The sequence below is a fragment of the Cavia porcellus genome, unplaced genomic scaffold (genome assembly GCF_034190915.1).
Source record: "Cavia porcellus strain 051 isolate PalLab524CR breed Dunkin Hartley unplaced genomic scaffold, mCavPor4.1 scaffold_60, whole genome shotgun sequence".
Taxonomy (NCBI): domain Eukaryota; kingdom Metazoa; phylum Chordata; class Mammalia; order Rodentia; family Caviidae; genus Cavia; species Cavia porcellus.
In genome coordinates, this window is record NW_026947543.1 from 2,439,698 (window position 1) to 2,447,292 (window position 7,595).

A 7,595-nucleotide genomic window follows, 5' to 3' on the forward strand; every position below is an offset into this window, starting at 1 on the left:
TAGACACACTTGGTCTAGGTCCCGGGGTTCACTACATGAGTGGTGGAGTCTAAATATTCCATGCCATGAGAAAATACCTGGGATTTTTAGTGAAAGGGGCATTTGCATCCCTTTTCTAAGGGTTTCCCTTTCACCATGTTACATTTGAATTCTGGGAAAACCTGCTGGTGACAAGCTATCTAGCATTATGTTGGTTTAGGTATTCAGCCAGTACCGCATGTTTAGTGTTCAGGGTTATGCTGGAATGGCTGCAGACCACTTTGAAATAGCTATTGCAGACAAGTGAACCCCGAGGAAGCTGGATAGTTGAAGCAGGCACTCCAAATATTCATGCACTGCAAGGATTCACTTTCATTTTGGGACTCATCTTCTGGTTGCTGACTTTTAGTGCTAACTGATACTACCATGGTGGCAGTAATCCAGCAGAGACTGCATGTATGGTTTGCAAGTCTGCTTCCCAAGCCACCAGAAACTTGGCAGAACACAGATCATTGTGGCATTTTCTTTCCTCCCCTGAAACATTTGGCTTTCTAAGTTTGAAAATTCAATAGACTGGGCTAGTCAGGTTTGGACCCCATGTACCACCAACAGAGCTAAAGACAGAGCCAATTACTTCCCTCCACTTGTCAAAATATGTCAAATTTGCTTGGTCACCACAACTTCAGAGAAAATTCTGTGGCACATTAGAGAGGTGAATGAAATACTGCCTGATTGGAATGGCTGTGGTTGTATGAGGTGGAAAGCTGCAGAGTTGGGCTGAAACTGTTCACAGAAATCCACAGGCTTGTGGTTGCCAGGCAACCACACTGGGCTGAGATTGGCTGAACATCACTGTGAGGTGGATTTTAGGCTCTAGGTTTGAAAATTTAAAAGACTGGTGTAGTCAATTTGGGAAACATCGAACACAGACAGAACAAAAGGTCTTTCAATTACTTCCCTGCACTTCACAAAATACGTCAAATTTTCTTGATCACTACAAGTGTAAAAAAAATTCTGAGGCAACATAGAGAGGCTAATCAAATACTGCATGATTGGAATGGCTGTGGTTGTATAAGGTGGAAAGCTGCAGAGTTGGGCTGAAACAGTTCACAGAAAGCCACAAGCTTGTGGTTGCCAGGCAACCACACTGGGCTGTGATTGGCTGAGCACCATTGTGAGCTGGACTTTAGGCTCTAGGATACAAGTGTGCAGTAGGAGACCTGAGTCACAATGCTGGGCGTTGCCATGGAGACCTCAGTGGCACAGAGGACCTTGTAGGGCAAGATTTAAATAGGATGAATATTCTTGGCCTGGTATGCCACAGGATTCTCACTGAAGGCTTCACTGCTCAGAATTTGGGGATGGAAATGCTTGCCAATCTACACATGGATGTACTTTCAATGGGATATGAAATATGCCGGGCCTGGCAGATGTTCTCTGACATGTCCTATCCTTGAGCATATGCTTTTCCCTTGTCATGTCTGTCATTTGGCTGAGTCCTGTTCCCTAAGCTATTCAGTCAAGACTTGCTGGAATCATTCACCTGCAGTATAACAGCTTTCTGTGAAATTTCTCAGCAGAAATCCTCTGCAAGCACATAGCTTTGGATATGAGAGACAGTGGTGGAAATTGAATTTCAAGGGCAGATATTTGAAAACAATGAAACAAGCCCCGAATAAGACCTTTACATGTTTCCCTGATGAATATGTTTGGAAATACGGGGGAAGATGGAGATCAAGACTGAGAAGAGTGCACACACATTTTAAGGTACAAAAACCAGGGAAAAACATGGGAAAGCAAAAGAGCTGGTTAATTTGATGTAAAAATCTTTGATGATGAAAGGAAAATTATATTCTCTTGGTGATTTAATCAGGCTGCAGCAGTGAAGTTCTCATGTTGGTTGTCCTATGTGTGGCCTTCTGCATTGGGCAGTGGATACAGGACAGGAGATCTTCAACTAAATCTAGTGGAACACAAAATAGTGAAAAAATATCAATCTAAATCCTGTGTATTCCTTCCCTTTGAGAACATATATGGATAATGTCTGGAGTTTCAAAAGAGAAAATGTCTATTGGGTCATGGTTTCTCCAATGAAATGGTCACTTCACATAACATTTTGAATTTTGCTTTCACAGTTGCTCATGTACCGGGCCTGAGTAAAGCAGAATGCAGAGTAAGCCTCATCAATAGTTGTGCATTCCATAAGTGGTTTAAAAACCAGTGAAACCCTTTGGACCTAGAGTTTGTATTTAGTTGGTTGATTGGTTTTTCAAATTGTTTGCTTTACTATTTTTAACTTTGGGAGTCAGGGAACCCCTCACTCAAAGTGATTTAGACCTCTCCAAAAGCTCTGAAGTTATTCATGTAACAGCTATTACATGTTATAAGTTTCTCCTATTAAAACTTGAAAGACTAACAGACTCTGCTACTTTTCATCTAAATTCAGTGTTGCGCTAAATTCAGTGTTGGACTTTTTTTTACAAGTCCTTTGAAATGTGTCCTCCTCTAGTCACTGGTCGTGCTTGAATGTACTTTCTTGTGAAGACAGGATTTGAGCAAATTGACACAAGTACAGTTTGCCACTACTCTGGACACCTGGTTAAATTTCGAGTTGCCTAAATGGTGTGTGTTTTACTTTGATCTCTGCTCACACTTTGCTCATCCAGTAAGAACCACAGGGCTCCAGGCCATAGCGTTCTAGGCCTAAACAAGAAAATTTCCATTCCGTTTTGGGAGTTCATTCGTCTCTCGTAATTACTTTTTCCACAAATGTGTGCTTCAGGAGAGTACCTGTCTAAATGTGAAGAGGCCCATTTTCATTCACTCACTTTCAGACTTTCTAAGATTTTCAGTTACTAGAGGTTTGCCCAGACTTGCCATTGTCAAGGGACAGTGCACTTCACTTGAAGTTGTGCAGTATTACTTCATGTGTGTCCGTGGAAATTCCACCAATGGGAAACTCTTGCTGTAGTCATCTCCAAGTGTTTCTGCGTAAGACAATATAACTAACAAAGGATGTGGTTTCAAGCAGAATGAGGAATGGAGGGATAATCTTTATTTCAGTGCAGGTTGACGTTTCAAAGAAACAATAATTCCTATGAAATAGGAGGTAAAATCTTTTGTAAAGAGACATGGATATGACATGCTCAACTTTATGTCACATTTTTTAAAAAGCCAAGGGCATTTGAGAAATTCTTGGCTGCTGAATTGTCCCTTTTTTCAAATTTCTCTTAGGTAAGACACTCCACTTTCTTCAAACCATGGTACTGTTCCTTCCATGTAAAGAACCAAAGCAAAAAACAAAATAAATTAAAACAAAACCCATCAAATTACATTTGAGAGCACACAATTGCTCAGCAGGCCCACTATTCAAGAAGCTAGAGGTACAGAAGCCTCAGCCTTCAGCCCATGGCCTGAAGTTTTGTCTCTATCATGGCCCCTCAATTCCCTGGCATGTCAACATTAACTCATTAATCTTTACTCATTTCCTCTTCAAATGCACAGGATCCAATATATTTGAACCCTGTTCACCTGGGCTGTAATCATCCAAGAACACACCAGAAGAAGGGCAGCCACCCCCTTGCCTGGGGCCTTGGAGCTTATCACAATAGAAATGGAAACCTGAACAAGGGGAGCCAAAACAAAGAGAGGAATATTCCTAAAGCCTGAAACACAGAAGCTACCTATAGACCAGTAGTGGGATTTCACAAACTATGTAAGAATCTCTGTGCACATGCTTGGCATGGTGGCTCATGCCTATAATCCCAGCAATCTGGGGGCTGAGGTGGATGGATCCTTGGGAGTTCCAGTCCATCGTGGGCTACTTATTTATCTCAAGGCCTCTTTCAACAACTACATAAGATGCTGTTTCCAAAAAGAGGACAACAGAAAACTAGACACACTTGGTCTAGGTCCCGGGGTTCACTACATGAGTTGTGGAGTCTAAATATTCCATGCCATGAGAAAATACCTGGGATTTTTAGTGAAAGGGGCATTTGCATCCCTTTTCTAAGGGTTTCCCTTTCACCATGTTACATTTGAATTCTGGGAAAACCTGCTGGTGACAAGCTATCTAGCATTATGTTGGTTTAGGTATTGAGCTAGTACCGCATGTTTAGTGTTCAGGGTTATGCTGGAATGGCTGCAGACCTCCTTGAAATAGCTATTGCAGACAAGTGAACCCCGAGGAAGCTGGATAGTTGAAGCAGGCACTCCAAATATTCATGCACTGCAAGGATTCACTTTCATTTTGGGACTCATCTTCTGGTTGCTGGCTTTTAGTGCTAACTGATACTACCATGGTGGCAGTAATCCAGCAGAGACTGCATGTATGGTTTGCAAGTTTGCTTCCCAAGCCACCAGAAACTTGGCAGAACACAAATCATTGTGGCATTTTCTTTCCTCCCCTGAAACATTTGGCTTTCTAAGTTTGAAAATTGAATAGACTGGGCTAGTCAGGTTTGGACCCCATGTACCACCAACAGAGCTAAAGACAGAGCCAATTACTTCCCTCCACTTGTCAAAATATGTGAAATTTTCTTGGTCACCACAACTTCAAAGAAAATTCTGAGGCAACTTAGAGAGGTGAATCAAATACTGCCTGATTGGAATGGCTGCGATTGTATGACGTGGAAAGCTGCAGAGTTGGGCTGAAACTGTTCACAGAAATCCACAGGCTTGTGGTTGCCAGGCAACCACACTGGGCTGAGATTGGCTGAACATCACTGTGAGGTGGATTTTAGGCTCTAGGTTTGAAAATTTAAAAGACTGGTGTAGTCAATTTGGAACACATCGAACACAGACAGAACAAAAGGTCTTTCAATTACTTCCCTGCACTTCACAAAATACGTCAAATTTTCTTGATCACTACAAGTGTAAAAAAAATTCTGAGGCAACATAGAGAGGCTAATCAAATACTGCATGATTGGAATGGCTGTGGTTGTATAAGGTGGAAAGCTGCAGAGTTGGGCTGAAACAGTTCACAGAAAGCCACAAGCTTGTGGTTGCCAGGCAACCACACTGGGCTGTGATTGGCTGAGCACCATTGTGAGCTGGACTTTAGGCTCTAGGATACAAGTGTGCAGTAGGAGACCTGAGTCACAATGCTGGGCGTTGCCATGGAGACCTCAGTGGCACAGAGGACCTTGTAGGGCAAGATTTAAATAGGATGAATATTCTTGGCCTGGTATGCCACAGGATTCTCACTGAAGGCTTCACTGCTCAGAATTTGGGGATGGAAATGCTTGCCAATCTACACATGGATGTACTTTCAATGGGATATGAAATATGCCGGGGCCTGGCAGATGTTCTCTGACATGTCCTATCCTTGAGCATATGCTTTTCCCTTGTCATGTCTGTCATTTGGCTGAGTCCTGTTCCCTAAGCTATTCAGTCAAGACTTGCTGGAATCATTCACCTGCAGTATAACAGCTTTCTGTGAAATTTCTCAGCAGAAATCCTCTGTAAGCACATAGCTTTGGATATGAGAGACAGTGGTGGAAATTGAATTTCAAGGGCAGATATTTGAAAACAATGAAACAAGCCCCGAATAAGACCTTTACATGTTTCCCTGATGAATATGTTTGGAAATACGGGGGAAGATGGAGATCAAGACTGAGAAGAGTGCACACACATTTTAAGGTACAAAAACCAGGGAAAAACATGGGAAAGCAAGAGAGCTGGTTAATTTGATGTAAAAATCTTTGATGATGAAAGGAAAATTATATTCTCTTGGTGATTTAATCAGGCTGCAGCAGTGAAGTTCTCATGTTGGTTGTCCTATGTGTGGCCTTCTGCATTGGGCAGTGGATACAGGACAGGAGATCTTCAACTAAATCTAGTGGAACACAAAATAGTGAAAAAATATCAATCTAAATCCTGTGTATTCCTTCCCTTTGAGAACATATATGGATAATGTCTGGAGTTTCAAAAGAGAAAATGTCTATTGGGTCATGGTTTCTCCAATGAAATGGTCACTTCACATAACATTTTGAATTTTGCTTTCACAGTTGCTCATGTCCCGGGCCTGAGTAAAGCAGAATGCAGAGTAAGCCTCATCAATAGTTGTGCATTCCATAAGTGGTTTAAAAACCAGTGAAACCCTTTGGACCTAGAGTTTGTATTTAGTTGGTTGATTGGTTTTTCAAATTGTTTGTTTTACTATTTTTAACTTTGGGAGTCAGGGAAGCCCTCACTCAAAGTGATTTAGACCTCTCCAAAAGCTCTGAAGTTATTCATGTAACAGCTATTACATGTTATAAGTTTCTCCTATTAAATCTTGAAAGACTAACAGACTCTGCTACTTTTCATCTAAATTCAGTGTTGCGCTAAATTCAGTGTTGGACTTTTTTTTACAAGTCCTTTGAAATGTGTCCTCCTCTAGTCACTGGTCGTGCTTGAATGTACTTTCTTGTGAAGACAGAATTTGAGCAAATTGACACAAGTACAGTTTGCCACTACTCTGGACACCTGGTTAAATATCGAGTTGCCTAAATGGTGTGTGTTTTACTTTGATCTCTGCTCACACTTTGCTCATCCAGTAAGAACCACAGGGCTCCAGGCCATAGCGTTCTAGGCCTAAACAAGAAAATTTCCATTCCGTTTTGGGAGTTCATTCGTCTCTCATAATTACTTTTTCCACAAATGTGTGCTTCAGGAGAGTCCCTGTCTAAATGTGGAGAGGCCCATTTTCATTCACTCACTTTCAGACTTTCTAAGATTTTCAGTTACTAGAGGTTTGCCCAGACTTGCCATTGTCAAGGGACAGTGCACTTCACTTGAAGTTGTGCAGTATTACTTCATGTGTGTCCGTGGAAATTCCACCAATGGGAAACTCTTGCTGTAGTCATCTCCAAGTGTTTCTGCGTAAGAAAATATAACTAACAAAGGATGTGGTTTCAAGCAGAATGAGGAATGGAGGGATAATCTTTATTTCAGTGCAGGTTGACCTTTCAAAGAAACAGTAATTCCTATGAAATAGGAGGTAAAATCTTTTGTAAAGAGACATGGATATGACATGCTCAACTTTATGTCACATTTTTTAAAAAGCCAAGGGCATTTGAGAAATTCTTGGCTGCTGAATTGTCCCTTTTTTCAAATTTCTCTTAGGTAAGACACCCCAGTTTCTTCAAACCATGGTACTGTTCCTTCCATGTAAAAAACCAAAGCAAAAAACAAAATAAATTAAAACAAAATCCATCAAATTACATTTGAGAGCACACAATTGCTCAGCAGGCCCACTATTCAAGAAGCTAGAGGTACAGAAGCCTCAGCCTTCAGCCCATGGCCTGAAGTTTTGTCTCTATCATGGCCTCTCAATTCCCTGGCATGTCCACATTAACTCATGAATCTTTACTCATTTCCTCTTCAAATGCACAGGATCCAATATATTTGAACCCTGTTCACCTGGGCTGTAATCATCCAAGAACACACCAGAAGAAGGGCAGCCACCCACTTGCCTGGGGCCTTGGAGCTTATCACAATATAAATGGACACCTGAACAAGGGGAGCCAAAACAAAGAGAGGCATATTCCTAAAGCCTGAAGCACAGAAGCTACCTATAGACCAGTAGTGGGATTTCACAAATTATGTAAGAATCTCTGTGCACATGCTTGGCA